The sequence below is a fragment of the Musca vetustissima genome, unplaced genomic scaffold (assembly GCF_032173495.1).
Source record: "Musca vetustissima isolate MV318-11 ecotype Yass unplaced genomic scaffold, APGP_CSIRO_Mvet_v1 utg8617, whole genome shotgun sequence".
In the NCBI taxonomy this organism is placed as follows: domain Eukaryota; kingdom Metazoa; phylum Arthropoda; class Insecta; order Diptera; family Muscidae; genus Musca; species Musca vetustissima.
In genome coordinates, this window is record NW_026879123.1 from 204845 (window position 1) to 227601 (window position 22757).

Sequence of the window (22757 nt, forward strand, 5' to 3'; positions counted from 1 at the left end):
TCATTCGCAAAAAAATATGATTATAACCCAATTGTATTATTCCAGCTGGCCATGACATGAACTCAGAGGTCACAGATAAGAATATCATCAAAAAATTATTGCAATAAATAAAAACACTTTCGCATAACAATTTGTCGGGAGGTGTTGTTCTTAAGATTCTGGGAAGTATTTGAGAACGGGAGCAATTTTTTTTAACGCGATTTCATTGCTGATATTTGCAAATGAAGCCGATCTTAAGCTTAGCTTGCTAAATGTTTTTAAGAGATTGTTAATCTGTGGTTATAGTTCCAACGAAAATCCAAAATCTGGCCATTCTTATCGCTTTTAATTGGTCCGCACAAAAAAAAATAGTAGCAAAATATATTCCGGTAACAAAAAATAAACAACAAAATAACTAAGCCCATTTTGACAAATGGCACATGTGCGGTTTTTGTTTGGTTTAATTCAAAATTGTGTAATTATTTTTGTACCATTAGTTTCCATGTGATTTACGTGGACAAAGTCACAAACCACCACACAGAAAAAAAACATTTAGACAATAATTTTCAAAGAACAATAATACTAAATCTGTATTTAAGCGTAACAAAACACATTTCCGGTTTGATTTGAAAAAGGCGTAGCCAGCCAACCAGTTGCCCTTTTGAACAGAATTGATTCAAAAACAGTTTTGATAATGAATCAAATATTTTGTTCTCAATAATAGTACCTATTTTGTGAGGTTGACTCAATTCTTAATTGACGGACTGACTGCATTCCAGCATGGAACAAATTAATGGTACAATAAATACCAATATTTTGTAGAACAAGCAGCAGCAGCCATAGCAATTCAGAACTAAACCAATTACCAACGCCTGTCAAGAGGCTGGGATTTTATTTTTTCGAACAACAACAACAACAAATTGAATTCTGTCAACTACAGATTAAATAAAAAAAAATTAAATATTAAATGCTATGGGTATATCATTTATACCCCACATTGTGTTCTCCGGGTTGTCGATTATACCCAAACTGAAAACTATGCCGAAATGATAGCCTAAAGGCCCGCTTGATCTCATTCCACATAAATTTCGGTCTCAAATTTGATCACTTAATACTTGTTACTAAGGCAAATTCCAATTTAATAGAATACTAAAAACACACAACAAATACGCTGACCAATCCACCCAACAACCCTCGAATGGACACAGAGAAAACGTGTTTTAATTCAAATAAAAAAATAATATAATAAACATTATTTTTTATTATTATTTTCACATTATTGAGAGAAGTGAACCGAAACAACAACAAAAAAAAAACAAGTATTTCACCACTCTTAGTACAAGAAAATGTCAAAATGTTTAAAATCGAATTAAATGAAACATGAAAGCAAAAATGGCATATTGAAGAAAAATATCCACCAAACCACCACGCAGTTACCACAATCTGCTCTCTTACTCTGCAAAACATTGCTTGAAAATAATAATAAAATTCTTAGGAAAAAATCACTATACAATAAAATACTAATAATACTGGTATAAATGTCTGTTGTTGACCTTTAGAGTGCCTCGTGATTGGCAGTTATTAAAAATCCATACAAATGCCAACAACGTTGTAGGCTTTTCGATTAAACAGGTCAATATTTCGGTGGGGGATTAAGATATATTCAAAGGGAAAAATTTTAAGAAAGTATTTTTAAGCAATTAAGTAGGTGTGGACTTTTTCAAATATATTTTCCAGGACCATCCAGAAGCGTGGATTTTTTAAAAATTGGCGTGGATGTTTTAAAAATATTTTTTTCATGACCATTCACAAGTGTGGTTTTTTAAGAATAGGCGTGGATTTTTTAAAAATATTTTTTCCATGACCATCCATAGGCGTGGATTTTTTAAAAATATTTTTTCCATGACCATCCATAGGCGTGGATTTTTTTAAGAATAGGCGTGGATTTTTTAAAAATATTTTTTCCATGACCATCCATAGGCGTGGATTTTTTTAAAAATAGGCGTGGATTTTTTAAAAATATTTTTCCATGACCATCCATAGGCGTGGATTTTTTTAAGAATAGGCGTGAATTTTTTAAAAATATTTTTTCCATGACCATCCATAGGCGTGGATTTTTTAAAAATATTTTTTCCATGACCATCCATAGGCGTGGATTTTTTTAAGAATAGGCGTGGATTTTTTAAAAATATTTTTTCCATGACCATCGATAGGCGTGGATTTTTTTAAGAATAGGCGTGGATTTTTTAAAAATATTTTTTCCATGACCATCCATAGGCGTGGATTTTTTTAAGAACAGGCGTGGATTTTTTAAAAATATTTTTTCCATGGCCATCCATAGGCGTGGATTTTTTTAAGAATAGGCGTGGATTTTTTAAAAATATTTTTTCCATGACCATCCATAGGCGTGGATTTTTGAAGAATAGGCGTGGATTTTTTAAAAATATTTTTTCCATGACCATCCATAGGCGTGGATTTTTTTAAAAATAGGCGTGGATTTTTTAAAAATATTTTTTCCATGACCATCCATAGGCGTGGATTTTTTTAAGAATAGGCGTGAATTTTTTAAAAATATTTTTTCCATGACCATCCATAGGCGTGGATTTTTTAAAAATATTTTTTCCATGACCATCCATAGGCGTGGATTTTTTTAAGAATAGGCGTGGATTTTTTAAAAATATTTTTTCCATGACCATCGATAGGCGTGGATTTTTTTAAGAATAGGCGTGGATTTTTTAAAAATATTTTTTCCATGACCATCCATAGGCGTGGATTTTTTTAAGAACAGGCGTGGATTTTTTAAAAATATTTTTTCCATGGCCATCCATAGGCGTGGATTTTTTTAAGAATAGGCGTGGATTTTTTAAAAATATTTTTTCCATGACCATCCATAGGCGTGGATTTTTTTAAGAATAGGCGTGGATTTTTTAAAAATATTTTTTCCATGACCATCCATAGGCGTGGATTTTTTTAAGAATAGGCGTGGATTTTTTATAAATATTTTTTCCATGACCATCCATAGGCGTGGATTTTTTTAAGAATAGGCGTGGATTTTTTAAAAATATTTTTTCCATGACCATCCATAGGCGTGGATTTTTTTAAGAATAGGCGTGGATTTTTTAAAAATATTTTTTCCATGACCATCCATAGGCGTGGATTTTTGAAGAATAGGCGTGGATTTTTTAAAAATATTTTTTCCATGACCATCCATAGGCGTGGATTTTTGAAGAATAGGCGTGGATTTTTTAAAAATATTTTTTCCATGACCATCCATAGGCGTGGATTTTTGAAGAATAGGCGTGGAGTTTTTAAAAATATTTTTCCATAGGCGTGGATTTTTGAAGAATAGGCGTGGATTTTTTAAAAATATTTTTCCATGACCATCCATAGGCGTGGATTTTTGAAGAATAGGCGTGGATTTTTTAAAAATATTTTTCCATGACCATCCATAGGCGTGGATTTTTGAAGAATAGGCGTGGATTTTTTAAAGATATTTTTTCCATGACCATCCATTAGTTGCCCACCCTCGGAAAACCCCTCTTACTATGAAAACGTATAAAGAACCCCGATCTCCGAATCTGCACTTGGAATGTGCGCACGTTGTACAATACAGCCGCAGTTTTCGCCTTGGCGGATGTACTCAAGAAGTACAAAGCCGATATTATTGCCTTACAGGAAATGCGATGGAAAGGGACTGGCGTAAGTAAATCAGATAATTACGACCTGTATTAAAGCTACCATGAAACGAAACGTGAATTTGACTGCGGATTTATGGTTAATAGGAGAATAGGAGGATAAAAGACCTCGTCTCCAGATTCACACCCCTATAAGAGCGAATTGCTATAGTCCGTATAAATAGGTAGCTGACGCCTACACCACTCAACTTACACACCTGCTTGACGAAAGCCCTTCTTGTTCCGATAGTAGTATAGAAGCACAATAGCAAAGAATTGCCCACTCCCTACAAATTACAGCATAAGCAACACTTGAGTACCCAAAAACCACCATCAAGAAACCCATGGTACGATCAGGAGTGTCGTAATACTACTGATGTGAAAATCGCAGCGTATAGGGCAACCCTGCAGACAGTAGCAAAACATAATGCGATGGAAAATTATCGGGAGAAAAGGAGAGAGGAGAAACGTATTTTCAGAAAAAAGAAGAAAGGACAAGAAAAAATTGAGCAAATTGAGATGTACAGGAGTCAGAAAGAAGTTACCAACGAGTAAAACACCAAACCGAAGGCTTTGGTGCAGCCACATCCTCCTGTAGAAATGAAGAAGGAAACCTGTTGACAGATACAGACAGCGTGTTAAGGATCCGGAAGGAGCATTTTGAAAAGCTTCTGGTATCAAGTAGTGGCGATACCCCAGAACCAATAAGAGATGACGGTATAATATGTATACCACCGAGCCATGATGAGGTCAGAATAGCAATTAATCGGCTGAAGAACAATAAAGCAGCAGCAGCCAATGGGCTACCAGCCGAACTATTCAAGACTGGTGGTCAGATGCTGGTAAGGAGCATGCACCAGCTGATTAGTACAATTTGGCTAGATGAATGCATGTCCAATTATTGGAACGTCAGCATCCCGTGTCCCGTGCATAAAAAATGAGACAAGACGATATGCGCCAATTATAGAGGAATAAGTCTCCTTCCCACCGCATATAAAGTGCTATCCAGCGTGTTGCGTGAACGACTGCAGCGAATAATCAATGACATTATTTTACCATACTAATGAGGCTTACAAATCCTGGAAAAAAAGCACGAAAAACACATCGATACATACCATCTATTCGTCGACTATAAAGCCGCATTCGTGTTTAAAGCCATGTCTGCGTTTGGCATTCTTGCAAAATTATTTCGGCTATGCAGGATAACTTTAAGTGGCACAAGATCAGCAGTTAATGTCGGAAAGGACCTCTCGGAGCCCTTTTACGAGGATTCAGATAATGTGACAGTTTTTCATGTGACCTTATTAACATACTGCTGGAAAAGGTCATACGAGAGGCAAAGGTAAACAGAAATGGCACTCTGTACACCAAACAGCACCAGTTACTCGCCTACGCCGATGACATCGACATAATGGGTCGAACATTAACAGCGGTAATAACCACCTTGGAACAAATTGAGAAGGAATGGAAGCATGGCCTCCTCCCGCCAGACCAAATTCACACTCTACAAGACGCTGATACTACCCGCGCTCTTTATATGAATCTGAAGCATGGGTACTTACGCAAGCAGATGAGGCAGCTTTTAGAGTGTTTGAGAGAAAAATTCTCCGAAAGATCTATGGGCGAATCTGCGTTGTCGGTGAATACCGCCGTCGAATGAACCATGAGTTGTACCAGCTATTCTCGGACATCGGAATTGTTAGTCGTATTGAGCTTCAGCGACTACGTTGGCCAGGTCATGTTGTGAGAATGGATGAAGATGCCCCAGCCCAAAAGCCATATAAAAGCGAACCAGCTGATGGCTCACGCAGAATGGGAAGGCTTAAGTGGAAGACAACAATGCCGAATATGATCTTTCAAACTGGAGAACCTGCGCAAAAGACCGACGCGCCAGGAAATCTTTTTTAAGCTCAGATTATGGAACGAAAGTTCTGTCACAAGCCAGCTAAGTAAGTAAGTATGTAATCCGGTATATTTTTTAAAAACATTTTTTCAATGATAATCCTTAGACGTGGAGATTTAAAAAGTATTCTTTTAAAGATCGTCCGTGGATTTTAAAAAAAAAAAACTTTTTTCAATATTTTTGAAGGACCACCTTAGCTCTAAGCATCGATTTTTTTAATCACATATTTGAAACATTCTTTCAAACAACCATTTCAATGGGTTTATTATACCTTTGGCTATGGAAATCACAGATGATTCTTACATACCTTCTTAATTAATTATCATTTCAAATTCTTGCTTATATCATGTCAATAGCTACACACATATGTATATAATTTTTCCATTTAAGAACTAACGATTATTTTTAGCTTTTTTCCAAATAGTTAATATCATTACGAATATCAATGAATTCGAAACGTACATAGTACATCATTAGGCATAGACACCCTAATGATTATAGTGTTTTTCAACTCTTAGCCTTGAAGTTGTTGATGTGTCTTGTCTATACAATATTCACAATATTCCATAGTCAGTCAGTCAGTTAGCTAGGTAGTCTGTGAGCCGGTAAGCATCATCTTTCATTCATCGGATAATACCATAATGCTTACCACAGAAGTGGTTAAACTTTTAAACGAGTTGACATTCGTTATTAATTTTTTTTCTTCTGAAACTTAACCACCTCGATCAATGAATGCAGTCAATATTGGATTTTGCCGCCATATAGAAGAAGAAAAAAAAAACCTCATATTCTCAATGTTGAACTATGTGGTAGAAATAAAAATACTTGACCCAATAAAATTGTATTTTTTTCTTGCTCTCTCCCTCTCCATAAATAGTATATTTATACATTTGTATAAATAAATACAAGTTGTGTCAATAATAACACACTTAATAACTCATCATCAATTCTATGAATGACAATTTTTTCAAACATATGCCAATGTGTGTTTGTGTGTGTGCATTAGTATCTTATCGCTACATGCAATCACACATTATAAACAATCAATATGTTTACTCTTCATCATTAACTGTATTATCAATCATCAAGAGCATCGTCATCATCATCATAGATTAGACGACGATGCAAAATTTAAATATTTGCATAGTCTGCCGTGAAATAGTTTTGAGAAGAAGACAAATTACTGCAATGGAACCTCTCAAATAAGAATTTTGTATTATATTATTATCTCTGGTAATTCCCAACAACTTTATGGACTGAAAACATTTTCATGGCAGACTTTCTGTTTAGAGAAGGGGTGCGAAATATGTGCAAATCTTAAACTAAGTATTCAAATAAAGCAAAGGCGAAGGAGTGTCAAAATGGACCATCATAACCTACATTTTGTATCTCCATTCGTAGGTGAGATACCATAAAAAATAAGGGTACATTTTTATTTTTTGAACACAATTAAGCGTTGGAGCCATAGGCGTTGATTTTTTAAAAATATTTTTCAATGAACATCCTTAGGCGTGGATTTTTTAAAAATATTTTTCAATGACCATCCTTAGGCGTGGATTTTTTAAAAATATTTTTCAATGACCATCCTTAGGCGTGGATTTTTTAAAAACATTTTTCAATGACCATCCTTAGGCGTGGATTTTTTAAAAATATTTCTCAATGACCATCCTTAGGCGTGGATTTTTTAAAAATATTTTTCAATGACCATCCTTAGGCGTGGATTTTTTAAAAATATTTTTCAATGACCATCCTTAGGCGTGGATTTTTTAAAAATATTTTTCAATGACCATCCTTAGGCGTGGATTTTTTAAAAATATTTTTCAATGACCATCCTTAGGCGTGGATTTTTTAAAAATATTTTTCAATGACCATCCTTAGGCGTGGATTTTTTAAAAATATTTTTCAATGACCATCCTTAGGCGTGGATTTTTTAAAAATATTTTTCAATGACCATCCTTAGGCGTGGATTTTTTAAAAATATTTTTCAATGACCATCCTTAGGCGTGGATTTTTTAAAAATATTTTTCAATGACCATCCTTAGGCGTGGATTTTTTAAAAATATTTTTCAATGACCATCCTTAGGCGTGGATTTTTTAAAAATATTTTTCAATGACCATCCTTAGGCGTGGATTTTTTAAAAATATTTTTCAATGACCATCCTTAGGCGTGGATTTTGTCAATGACCATTTTTGGATTTTTATACCCTTCAACACACTGTGGTATAGGGTATTATGTCTTTGTGCATATGTTTATAACAGGAAAAAAATAAACGTGATAGACCATGGTTCCTTTTGAGAATAGGCATGGAATCTCTTTCTGAGTTGATGTTGATGTAGATGTTAGATTATAAACAGGTCGCATTTATGATCCGATTTGGATGAAATTTGGCACAAGTCGCTTATTTGGCACAAGGACGAACCCTATTACAATTTAAGAAAATCGGTTCAGATTTAGATGTAGATCTCATGTACAGATTCGTCCGATTTAAGGTAAATGGTGCACCATAGAGTACTGAATTAGGTTCAGAATGATGTGTGCTAAGTTTCGGGAAAATCGGTTCAGATTTAGATATAGCTTCCATATATAGTTTTGTCCGATTTTATGTAAATGGTGCATCAAAGTCCTATCTTCGGATTTCCATGAAATTTCTTATATTGCACTGAATTGAGTCTATAATGATGTGTGCTAAGTTTTGTGAAAATCGCTTCAGATTTAGATATAGCTCCCATATATATTTGTGTTCGATTTAACTTAAATGGGGCCCCAAAGTCCCTAAATATCTTTCGATATGCCCGAAATTTGGCATAGAGTACTGAATTAGGTTCAGAATGATGTGTGCTAAGTTTCGTAAAAATCGGTTCAGATTTAGATATAGCTCCATATATAGTTTTGTCCGATTTTATGTAAATCCTGCACCACAGTCCTTATATATCTTTCTATTTGCACGAAATTTGGCATATCGTACTGAATTAAGCCTAGAATGATATGTGTTAAGTTTCGAGAACATTGGATTAGATTTGCATATACCTCACAAATATATATATATTTTCGTCCGATTTAAGGTAAATGGGGCACCAAAGTCCCCATATATCATTCGATTTGCACGAAATTTGGCATAGAGTACTGAATTAGGTCCAGAATGATGTGTGCTAAGTTTCGTGAAAATCGGTTCAGATATAAATATAGCTCCCATATATATTTTCCTCCGATTTTATGTAAATGGTGTACCAAAGTCCCTGGTGTCTGATTGAGAGTATATAATTAACAGTGCGGCATACTGAGTAGGGTGTGTCAAGTTCGCTATATATCGATTTCCATAAATTTGTCCCATTGTACGCAAACTATTCTAAATCTTCTAAATTTAGCATAGCTTGCAGAAAGGGGTATGTTACTTCGAGGGAATATTGACATGAAATTGTAAGGATATATATGTACAATATACATAAAGTGATGAAGGGTATCATATAATCGGCCCAGTCCGACATTACTACTTTCCTTACTGGTTTTTAATATTTTTTCAACGACTCTTTATAGGCGGGGATTTTTTTAAAAATATTTTTATTTCAACGGCCATCTTTGGGCGTGTATTTAAAATTTTTGGCAAAACTCAATTATAATCGTGTTTTTTAATATTTTTAACTACCAAATCAATTTTGCGAATTGTGTAATTAGAACCCTTTATTGCATCATCTTACCAAACCGATTTGTGAATTTTTGTTTACAACTCAATGCTTATCTGACAATTAGCACCTTTCGTAATCATGAGCATCAGTGCCTCCTTTTATAGTAGTTTTTCTAATCTGTTTGTTTCACTAACCCAAACAATAATAGGTCACTGTATTCAAATCTTACAGATTTTTTTTTCCTTGCCATAAGGCACAAAACGCTAGCTAGCCACGAGGCAACGATGATAAGCCGGCGAGAGAGACTGGGGGCAAACCTTGAAATTGTCATATCACTAGATTTACCAGTTTATGCCAGCCAGCCAGCCCGCCAGACACATGAACCTTCACACATTTATTTCAGATTGTTATTTTTGTGTGGCACGACGACAATACAATCACCTCTACTGAATTGAAAATTCAACAAAAAATGGAAAATATTCAAGGATCAAAATGATTTCGTGTTTATGGACCAACAGATAGACAAACAGACAGACAATAAGGAATACCATGTTGCGAAAATATTTTAACACAACAATGTGAAACATTTATTTTATGTTTTGTGGCATGCTGGGCGACGATATTGAAAATGAAATATTTATTTATGTTTTTGTGGTGTTATTTGAACAAATCATTAGCAAAGGGTTTTCACACCTCAATTAAGAAAATGTGTTACACAAGTTTGTAATGAGCGGCTAAAATTTTGGTAATGAGGGTATTTAAAATTAATATTTATTTTTGTTTTTTTTTTTCAAATCCAAGGATAAATTACAATTAAGACGTGTGAATTTTTTGTAGTTTAAAAAATTATATTTTTTTATTTTGGATTTATTTTTTTATAAAATAAAATATTTTAATTTGACATTTATTTGCCGGCCATTCAAGTTAATGACCTTTTAAGTAATTTTTGAAATATTCTCTGAATCCATTCCCTTGCCTACAGAAAAATAGCAGCCACAAAACTTCGAATGTTAATGGTATTTTAAACTTGTTTCATTTTTTGTTCTTCTCAATATTTTTGCATTAACTAGAAAAACAAGTGGAATTGCAATGATGAATAAATCAACAGCAACAACAGCAAATCGAAATACACACTTCAAGTAAAAGAAATATAAAACAAGAATTTTTTTATTTAAAAAGAAATATTGAACAAGAAACTTGGCAAAAATTTTGTGTTCAGTTGTTATTTTTTTATGAGTATTTCGTTGTCGTTTCGTTGATGTTTTTTCTGTGGTGGCGTTTTCAAGAATTCAAATCGACAAAAAAAAACAAGCTGCAGCTTATTTTTTAAGCCATAGCACCCAGACGTCGCCATTCATTGTAGGCAAGAGTAACAAGAAATTAACAACAAATCCCTTGTATTAACAGTCAGTCATTGATTATTGCAATTTTTGTGGTCTTGAATACCAAGAGAGATATGGAAGGGAGAAGATGTGGGGATAAGGGCATGCGATATTTTTATATATAAGTTCCTCAGACAAATGAAATAAAGCCACAACAACAAAAAAATCCATAAATCCCCCAAACACATTTTCATCAATATATACTTCAAATTAATTTTGTGTTGTTTATTTCTTTTTTTACATTTTATTGTTTTTGTTGTATTTTTTTTTAATAATTGATTTGCATATAAAATGTATTTTTGTGTTTAAGGAAGTTATTTTCAGTTCGCCGTTTGGCAGATGGGTAAAGTATGCCCGAGGGCAAATGTGTATATGTATTCATGTAAATGGGAAGTGAGAGTGATTAAATAAATATTGTTTTTTCTGTCTGGTTTTATGATCGATACTGGAAATTCGAAGGAAAGGTACATATTACTTAAAACACTATCTATAAAAGTGATGTTAAAAAGAAAATGTTCCAAGAACATTTAAGTGTGGATTTTTGAATTAAAAAAAAAATATATATATATATATATATATATCATAAATGAAAACGGACGTAACTACACTTTTACTAATTTTAAAGGAGAAGCAAAAAACGTTAAAAAATTCTATAAAAATGGAGCATTGTTCGAAATTTAATTTTAATAGTTTAACCGCACTATATAGCGTTATTTATTTTTGATTTTTTTTTTTTTTTGGTTTTTGAGGTTTTATGTCAGTTAAATCCTTTTGACTTGATATTTTCTGACACAAAAGGACGTAACTACAACACAATTGTAGTACAACAAAATGAATAATTACCCGATTTAGACTAAAATTTGTACAGAGTACCAAATTGAGTCCGGAAAGACGTGTGTTAAGTTTTGTTGAAATCGGTTCAGATTTAGACATAGCTCCCACAGATTTTGTGTAAATGGTGCATTAAAGCCCCTATATTTCTTTCGATTTGCACTAAATTTTGCATAGCGTACTGAATTGAATTAAGAGTGATATGTGTAAAGTTTCGTGAAAATCGGTTCAGATTTCGATATAGCTCCCATAGACAGGATCGACCGATTTTATGTAATTGTTGCACTAACGACATTAAATATTTCTCCTTCTTGCACAGGGTACTTTTCCATCCAGTGGGAAACAAAAATACCTAATTATAACTGATTAGTTAAAAAAATTAAGAAAATCCTTCATTTGGGACACAGCTATATGGGGTCTACCTTTAAAATTTAATCTCAATCAGACAGCTATTGATAAACATGAATAAGTCGAAATTATATATGGAAGCTACGATATATCTATATTTGAACCGATTTGAAGCAAACTTGCCAGAGATTATTTTATATTAATTTCAGTACGATGTGTCAATCGGCCTGTGGATCTTTAGTGCACAAATTACTTAAAATCGGACGAAAATATATATAGAAGGTGTACACATCATTCTAGACTTAATTCAATACGCTATGCCAAAATTCGTGGAAATCGATTGATTTTCAGATACTTTGGTGCACCATTTATCTAAAGTCGGACGAAACTGTGTATGTAAGCTATATCTAAATCTGAACCGATTTTCAAGAAACTTAGCACACATCATTCTCGACTTACTTTAGTACGCTATACAAAAATTCATGCCAATCAAAAGATTAGCAGGGACTTTGGTGCACCATTTACCTAAAATCGGATGAAACTATATATGGGAGCTATATCTAAATCTGAACCGATTTTCACTAAACTTTGCACACATCATTGTAGACCTAATTCAGTACCCTATGCCAAAATCCGTGCAAATCAAAAAAGTTCCAGGGACTTTGGTGGACTATTTACCTAAAATCGGGCGAAACTATATATGGTAGCTATATCTAAATCTGAACCAATTTTCCCGAAACTTTGCACACATCATTCTATGTTTAATTCAGTGCGCAGTGCAAAATTTCATGCAAATCGGAAGATATTTAGGGACATTTGTGCACCATTTACATAAAATCGGGTGAACCTATATATGGGAGATATATCTAAATCTGAACCGATTTTCACGAAACTCAGCACACAACATTCTAGGCTTAATTCAGTACGCTGTGCCAAATTTCGAAAGATATATAGGGCCTTTGGTGCACCATTTACCTTAAATCGGACGAAAATATATATCAATAGGGTTCGTCATTGGGCCAAATACGTGAGCTGTGCCAAATTTCATTCAAATCGGATCATAAATGCGACCTGTACTTTGTTTACAATTTAACATTTACTGACGGACATGCATAAATCGACTCAGAAAGTGATTCTATGCATATTCTCAAAAGGAACCATAAACATATCGAATTTCAAATTTGAAATTTTACAGGAGAAAGTTTTTATACCCCAGTAGAAAGTGTCTTGCAGACAACATTAACGAATCGTGCAAGACAATGGCAATTCCTTGAAGACACTTTGCAGACAACAATGTGAGATCCTTGACGAAATTTTCACACAAGTGTCGCAGTATTCATGCAAGACAACTTGGGCGACAAGGTAAGCGAAGTTGTCGTTGACGACAACAACGGCGACAAAACTCCCTACTTTTCGTTGACGACTATCATCGACTATGTCGTTTACACAGTCGTTGACGACTGAATACCCATTGTCATCAATCATACCCCATTAAAAATTCAAATAAAAATATACATATGTATATGTACATATACGTAATTTATTATATAACAAGAATTATACATTGCATTTACGTTTATAATAATATAAATAAACACATTGCATGATAAGTTGTCGAGATGATTTTCTCCATTTTAACATCATCTGTAAAGAAACAACAACATTAAAACGCTTTAAAATATGAAACATCTTTCAGATATTACTTACAATATTTCAGCAATTGTCATTTATTTGCCCCATCCTAAGTGTAAAAGAAAGCATTAAAGAAATGATACAAATAATTATATATTCAGTTAAGCTTACCTATTTTAACCGAGATTCTTAATTCTTATATATTTAAATTTAACCTAAATTTCTTATATATTTTTGCAGAAACATTTTTCTTTTCGTTTCTGTCAATATTTCATAGTACACTCAATTCAGACTATTTTTGTTTTGTTTTCATATTTCGAGAAGAACGACATTTTCGACGACATATCATGTGTTTAGTCATGAATGACAATTCCATAAATTTCGTCAACGTTTCGTCAATGAAATTGTCACGCAAGAGAGTATTTTCTACTGGGACCCTACACAACTATGTTGTCACGGTATTATAGCTTGTGCAGCCCCAAGAGTTTGTAACGCCGCGAAATATTGGTCCTAGACCCATCTTTAAGTATACAGTACAGGTCACAGTTATGGCCCAATCTTCACGAAATTTTGCATGTTGGATGGGTTCGGCCCAATGAAGACCCCTATTATTTGTGGAAAATATCTGTTAATATTAAGGGAATAAAATGGACTTAATACTTAATTTATGTCGGTTTTTCTGGTCGCTCCAGAGACCGCAATTATGGCCCAAACATCGCTCAATATATAGCGGGTCAAATGGAACTTGACCTTTGTGTGAAAATTTACACAACTATAGCGTATATATTTACTCCTGAAGGACATAGAGCCGAGAAGTTTATAGTGTATCCAAGAGGATCCCAAATATAGTAATGTATCTACTCGGATGTTGGAGTTACACTCAAATATTTACAGGTGCTTACGTATTCAGATATTATTTAGTAATCCATTACCAAACTAGAGGGCGGAAATATAGCACTGATCGCTTTGAACTTTTTCCATGAGGTTCCAGTTATGGTCAACGATAACGCCTATCATTTTCGGTGATGGTCAGATAACAATATCGGGATGAAGTAGACCGAAAACTTTTTTGTGTTTTTCGAGTCGATTATAATTATAAACACCACCCACGAGGGAGGGAATCTGGACAACTAATTAGAGGGGCGGCTGTACTGAATATTAGTAATATTCGGAAAATATGTCATTTTAGGGAAGAGGTGCTCTTGAACTCTAAGAGGGTGCAAATATCAAGAAATAATGCCCAGGCTCGGAATAAAAATTCACGAAAAGTTAGAGTTCCGTGGTTATTATAAAAATTCACGTCTATGGATAGTCATTGAAAAATATTGTATTGTAATAGTGTAAAAAATTATTACCGATTATTTGTAAACAAATCTGTCTCCATTCTCTTTTTATTTTATGCTGTGCAATAAAAAATCCTTTATTCCAATCCCTATTTTTTATTTCTAAAACAAATATAAAGAATTAAAAACTTTTTTTACTTGTGGCTTCTCTAATTACTTGGCGGTGACATTAAATTGTCAGCAATATGTCTTGCCTGGTTTTTTATAGCTGCGAATCTTAATTAAATACTTAATTCTACGGGTTTTTTATTATATACAATTTTAAAGTGTTGATTATATGTTTTGTTTTTTTTTCTTTTTTCATCTTTTGTGTTTTTGTTTTTTTTTCTTGCATATATCATTTCTGACATTTACAGTTGAATTGTGCACAAAAGAAACAACAAAACCAGAAGACAAAGTCATTTATAATGTTTCGCCAATGGTTGATGTTTAAAAATGCAAAAACAAAGCAACAAATAAATGAGTTAAATATTAAAAAAAAAACAAAAGATTGGTAACAGTGAACCCAAGAAAAATAATTTATTTTTTTCACAAAACTAATTTGGGAAAATTTTCTGCGTGTGAAATTTGGCGCCTGTCAAAATTATTCACTGGTTTCAAATATCTGTACTTAAGAGGTTTTACTGTTAAAAAAAATTAACTGAAAATAACATCAACAAAAAAGCAAAGAATCGGGTTTAAGCAAATTAAAATTAATTACTTAGCTTAATGCCGACATTTGTTGTTTGTGTTGATTTTTTGTTTTTATTTTTTTGTGAAGCTTACAAAATATTTTAGGGCTCCTTGTTTCTTCTGCTCTGTGTATTGTAAATTTTATTTTATTTATGAGACATTTTGCTAAAATATGCATAATTTTGTAATTTTCATGTTTTAATAAAAAAATATGGCCACACAAGTTTGACCCACTTGGTGGACAATCACTTTCTCAACAAAATAAATGAAATGAAATCAAAATTAATTAGCACCCTTTTCTACTCACAGAGAAAAGTAATGAAATTAATCATGACCTATAAAGTCGGGGTAGAGATGAAAATAATTGCCTTGGGATTATTTTGGCATAAAACGGAAGTGGAATTTTAGCCATGGAGATAAGTGAGAATGTTGGGCAATTAAAAAAAATAACTCCTTAATATTTAAATTGAATGTATCACCAAAAAACATGGCCGAAACTCCCAATGTCTGATGTGAATGTTGGCGATAAGAATGATTCATTTCCCATTTGTTAAGATGGGTGTATATGGGTTATCTGAAATCGTAAAAAAGTCATATCAAAACAATAATCCAAGAAAAACATGACAACAAGGAAGAGACCAATGACGTATCTCTGAAACGGATTTTTAGATAAGAATACAAAGGAATTAATTGATGCTATGACTCTGACTCCATTTAGTTGGATTTTTTTTCGAATCAAAAAGAGTGGAATGAATAAAGGCCACTATGATTTCTGTTGGGATATCCAACACACTGACACTCTCAAAAATTGAGTTCAAAACAAACATTTAATTTTTGTTTATAAACAAATAACATTCAACATTTTTTTCTTGTTGTTTGGTCTGCATTTTGCTACATTAAAACAAAAAATACAAAAAAAAAAAAAAATAATAACATCTTTGGGCTAATGCCGTTCAATGACCTCTGTTCGGAAGAAGATATATAGGAACCAAAAAATATAAATATTTTTGTATATTTTCCCCCAAAACATATATTTTAATATGTGTGTGTCTGAGAAAAAAGAAACTATACAAAAAATATACGTATTTTTAATGGCCAAAAATTTGCTGATTATCTTGAAAAAACATTATGACAATAATTGCTGGCATTAATGGGAAATGATAAATTGTAATTGACAATTGACAGTAGTATAATTAAATGTGACCTAACTTCCGTTTTATTGTTATCCATATGCAATTATTATGGACATGACACGGGCCAATGTGTATTGGGGTGGATAGCAAGGCACTTTTTTTACAATAAAATTGAAAAAAATGTCCAAAAATTGGGACCTTAGTCTTCACCTAATAGGAAAAAAATTGGGACCTTAGTCTTCACCTAATACAAATTTTAGCATTCCATGAAATTATAAAAATTCCAATTTTTGTCAAAATTTAAAATTTTTTTACGATGTGAAACTTTATAGGAAAAAATTGGGACTTAACCTTCACCTAATATAAATTTTGGCATTCCACAAAATTATAAAAATTACAATTTCCGCTAAATTTGTAATATTATTGTCATATGGAATTATTTTAAAAATTCATTATTGAAAATTATTAAAAAAAATTCTCCTTGGATACACTCTATGGTATGAGGTAATAATTTAGGCTTCAATTCGTTGGTATCAACATTTCCTTAACATATGTATGTATATGTGTGTGCATATTGTAGTGAATATAATATGGTCACACAATTAGTAGTATTAAATGCATCGGAAATTATTGTCATCGTATCGAATAACACGTGTACAACAAGTATTGTTTCCCAGAGAACATTTGATAAGCTATGAAATAATAATATGATATGAATTTTTAATAATCGAATTTCGAAATTATGTTCATTGGAGACAATTTGTAGCGATTAACAGAATTTTGGAATAACGATGTGAGTTAGATTTTTTTTAAATAACTTTTCAGCGTTCAACTATTTGGATTTGTATTTTTTTTAGAATTATTTTTTCAATGGCCATTCATAGGCTTGGATTTTTAAAATATTTTTTTATGACCCATAGATGTAGATTTTTATACCCTACATAATTGTCAGGGTTTTATAGCTTTGTGCAGCCCCAAGAGTTTGTAACACAGCTAAATATTGGTCCTAGACCCACCTTACAGTATACCGATCGTCATATCTCGACTAGCTGAGTCGATCTATACATGTGTGTCCGTCCGTCTATCCATTATAATTTGTAAACACGATACAGGCCACAATTATGGACCAATCTTCACGAAATTTTGCTTGTAGGGCAGATTCTGGCCCTATTGTTTTTAATAAAGATCTATTAATATTTAAGGGATGAAATGGACCAAATACTTAGTTTTTGTCTGTTTTTCTGGTCGTTTCAGAGGCCGCAATAATGACCCAAACATAACGATTTTTTTACATGGAAAAGGGGATCGGGCCAAAGTATAAGCATGTCTGTTTTGATAAAGATCGGTCAATATTTATCGGGTCAAATGGACCCTGACTTTTGTGTGAAAATTGACAAAATTTTTATTCTATAGCGTATATATTTACCCCTGAAGGACATAGGCCCGAGAAGTTTATAGTATATACAAGCGGAGTGATTGACCTTTAAATTGATACCAATAAGATTGTCGTATGTGCTCGGATGTGGGAGTTACACTTAAATATTTACAGTTGCTTACGTATTCAGACATTATTTAGTAACCCATTACCACACTAGAGGGCGGAAATATTGCGCTAATCGCTTCGAAATGGTCTATGAGGTTCCAGTTATGGTCAAGGAAAACGCCTATAATTTTCGGCTATGATCAGATCAGATTTTTTGAATCTACACTAATTCAAGAATGTCCCAACAGAATTTCAAGTGAAAATCTCAAGAACTCTTCAAGATATAGTCGATTTATTGTGTCAGCATTCGAAAAACTAAATAAAATGTTCGACCCCGAGAATGGGGGGGGGGTCCCTTAATGGTGCACCAAACTCCTCAAAGGGTGTCCGATTGATATTTGCTTTAAATTGATTTACCTAAAGTTGTTCCATTGTAAGAAGCAACTCTTTCCCTGACCAAATGAAAAATTTAGTATGGGTTGTAGAATGACATGTTTATGGGTTCAATTTCATATTAATGGTCCTTCAAAAATGCGGCGTCTGCTAGGATTCATCTGTTGAATATACCCAAGGTGGTGAAGGGTATCATATAGTCGGCCCGTCCAACTTTACTACTTTCCTTACTTTTTTTTGGATAGGTAATTTTGTTTGCTTGTTAAAAATATTTTTTCAATTTTTTTAAATACCATAGATTTCAAAAAACCATCTATAGGGTTGGATTTTTATCAACACTGTCAACTATAAACAGGGATTTCTCCTATATAACTGTGAATTTCCACTTGTCTTACTAAAAGACGGATGCAATTAAATATATTCATAAATTGCTTTTGCTAAGATGCAACTTCAACGGAATCTCTTCAATAATTTAAATATAAAAGTAAAAAATTTTGTTTTTTTATTTGTTGTAAATGAACTTACATAATATGTATTTTAATAACACGTTTTTCTCTCAATATTTATTTAAAAATTAACATATCAGCATTGAAAACAAAGAAAACCCCGTACGTCATTAAAAAGCCCTTCAATTTTGTTCAACAAAAAACCAAAAAAATGCATGCAGCCATTCAGGGGCTTTCTACTACAAATCTCTCTCATGTTGGCGATAAGTTGGACTTGAATTGAAACAACAACAAAAAACAAAATAAAAAATAATAATATACAGTCGTATATGGCTATGGTGGACTAATAAATTTAAATTGTCAATAGTAATTCATCAAAGACAATAGATTGCAACAAAACTGTCAAACAAAATTAAATACGAAATTTTCCCTTCCAATAAAGTTTATTATAATCACGTTTGACTGTTGGTGTTTCGCTTTTTTGTTAACAATTGATTGCATAAAACCTCACCACAATACAACTTTTGTAAAAATTAACAACAGCAGCAACAACAAAAACAACAACATCATCAGTAAAAAAAAACAATCAATATTTTAATGTGATATGATGATGAGCATGATGGTGATGATACAACAACCACAATATCACAGCCATATGTCAAAAAGTATATGTCTATAAATGAGTGTGTGTGTGTGTGTGTGTGTGCATTTGTGTTTTGTTTATTTAAATATATATTTTTTTGTATTTTGACACTTGAATACTTATCAACTGCCTGTGTTGTTGTTGTAGTTTCTTTTTGTGTGAATATTATTAACCAGTGGCCGTTTAATTAATGTTTTGCAATTAATAAAAGTCACCGCAGGTTGCTCTTTAGGTTTCACTTTGGCCCAAGGGCTTGATTTTCGAAAAATAAAAACGATTGAAAAAACATCAGTTCCAGTAGCTAACACAATTGACATTTTGATATGAGATATAATATGCATTTTGTTATATTTTCATATATTTATGAATGTATATGAAGTCAATTAAAAATGTGTATAGTTTTGGTAATATATAAATTAGAGAACTAATGCCTATGGTACAAGACAACAATTTAGACGGCAAATTCCAATTCTTTGATATATGGGTACTTTTTCCTACGGACATGTTTAAACCTGTGGGTGGGTATTTTTACAAATATTTTTTCAATAACCACCTATAGGCGTGGATTTGTTTATATAATTTTGTCAATATTCGTGGGATTTTTTTAAATTTTTTTTTTCAAATATATTTTCGTGTAGGTAAAAAAAATATGGCCATCCATTGGCGATTTCAACGACCATCTATAGGCGTGGATTTTAAAAAAAAATATTCTTTTAAAGTCCATCTATAAGTCTTGTTTTTTAAATGTATTTTTTAACACTCAAATGTAAACCTGGGTTTATTAAAAAAATTTTATACGAAATCTACATTAATGAAATTTTACACAATTATTTTTTTAACGACCATCTATCTATGGGTGTGTATTTTGTTAAACATTGTTAACGATCATTTATGGGTGTGCAGTTCTTATAAATATTTTTTAACACGATCTATAGGCGTGAATAGTTTTAAAAACACTTTTTCGCTAATCTATAAGCGTATATATATATATATATATATATATTAAATATGTTCTTCAACGATAATCTATAGGCATGGATTTTTAAAAATATTCGACCACCTCTTTTATATCCACTGTATTTCTTATCTAACATTAGACGACAAGGAACTGAAAACTCGAAAATGACAATACCAACGCTCATAGACTGCACATGGCATAAATTTTCGATTTGACATCAGATATGAAGAAATCCAATTTGAGTTGAAAATTGTTTTTTATTTTATTTATTTATTTTTTTTTAAGTTTTTTTTCGTATCTCAATGGGTTAATTAACATGTGTCTATTAAATTAAACATTTACATATGTCAAGTCAAATTAATGGATTAACCTTTCAAAATAAATAATTAACGGAAAATATCGCATAAATTAGCATTTCACAATTTTTTATTTTTATAAATTTATTATGTGGTAAATACAACAACAACAAATAAAACCATGATTAAAAACAATTCAAAACGGTTGGTGTACCCCTTGCTATTAAGGGACTATTTAAATTATTTATTAAATTAATATTTTGTTGTTGTTTGTAAAGATATGGTTTGAATTTTATAAATATTTTTTGAAGGATTTTTAAAGATTATTTTTAAAATATTTTCTGAAGGAGGATTTAAAGGGACTAAAGGCTGACAAAAAGCTTCGATTTTTAAAGAATATTTTAAGAATGACTGGTAAAAGCCATGATTTTGAAAATAATGCTTCTTGAATGTCTGGTTGAATGCTTGGATTTTTAAAGAAAATTTTGAAGGCCTAAAAGCGTTTTTGAAGGCCTATTTTTATACCATACAGAACTATGTTGACAGGGTATTATAGCTTTGTGCAGTCCCAGGCGTCTGTAACGCCGCGAAATATTGGTGCTAGTATACCGATCGTCATATCTCGACAAGCTGAGTCGATGTGGGCATGTGTGTGCGTCCGTCGGTCTGTTCATTATAATTTGTAAACACGATACAGACCACAGTTATGGACCAATCTTCCATGCATGTAGCATGGGTTCTGGCCAATGAAGACCCCTATAGTTTTTGGTAAAGATCGGTTAATATTTATGTTATGAAATGGACCAAAAACTTTATTTTTGTCTGATTTTTTGGTCGTTCCAGAGGACAAACATCGCACATTTTTACATGGAGAAGGGGACTGGGCCAAAGAATAAGCATGTCTCTTTTGAGGGTCGGCCAATATTTGACGGGTCAAATGGACCCTGACTTTTGTGTGAAAAATGACAAAATTCGTATTTTATAGCGTATATACCCCTGAAGCACATAGACCTGAGAAGTTGATAGTATATCCAAGAGGAGTGGTTGGCCTTTCAATTAATATCAATTATATGTCGTATGTACTCGGATGTGGGAGTTACACTTAAATATTTACAGGTGCTTACGTATTTAGATATTATTTAGTAACCCATTGCCACACTAGAGGCGTAAATATAGCGATGATTGAAATTGTCAATGAGGATAAAGGTATTGTCAAGGACAAGGCCTATAATGTTCGATGATGATCAGATAATAATATTGGGATGAAGTGGACCAAAAACTAAATTTTCTGTGTTTTTCGTGTCGATCTATAGGCCACAATTATATACCGAACATCACAACACATCCCCCGTGAAGCGGATTTGCACAAGTAATTAGGAGGGCTGTAATGAATATTATTAAAGTTTGTTGACCGTTAGTCGGTCAAGAGGGTACAAATATTGCAAAATATTGTCCATGCTCAGAATAAAGAACCACAGAAAGTTAGATTTTCGTGGAAGTTGTGTAGGATATGATATACTCGGTCCCGTCCGACTATACTGCTCCCCTCACTGAATTAAAGTTAAATTTTTAAGAATATAAGAATATGGCGTAGATTTTAAGAATATTTATGAAGGCATATTTTTAATAATATATTTTTAAAGGCTGCAGAGGGTTTAGATTTTTGAGGATATTTTTGAAGGCCTATTTTTATAAAGTATATTTATATTTTTGAATGTCCTTTTTTAAGGATTTAAAAAAAATGTCCAAAAAATTCTTATTACGTGGTTCTAAACAACTTTAATGTATTTAAGCGTGGATTGAAAAAAAGTCCAGACATATAATCGTGGATTTTCAAGAAAACACTTTTAAGGTCTATATTTATAGATGTTTACAATTTTTTAAAGGGACTTTAAATTTAGCCGCTTTATGAATATACGAATATTTAACCAAATGTTGGGTAAAAACTATTTAACTGCCAAACCACCCGGGAATTTGTTTTTTAAGCTTATATTGAATTGTGAATTTTTTTCGAAAA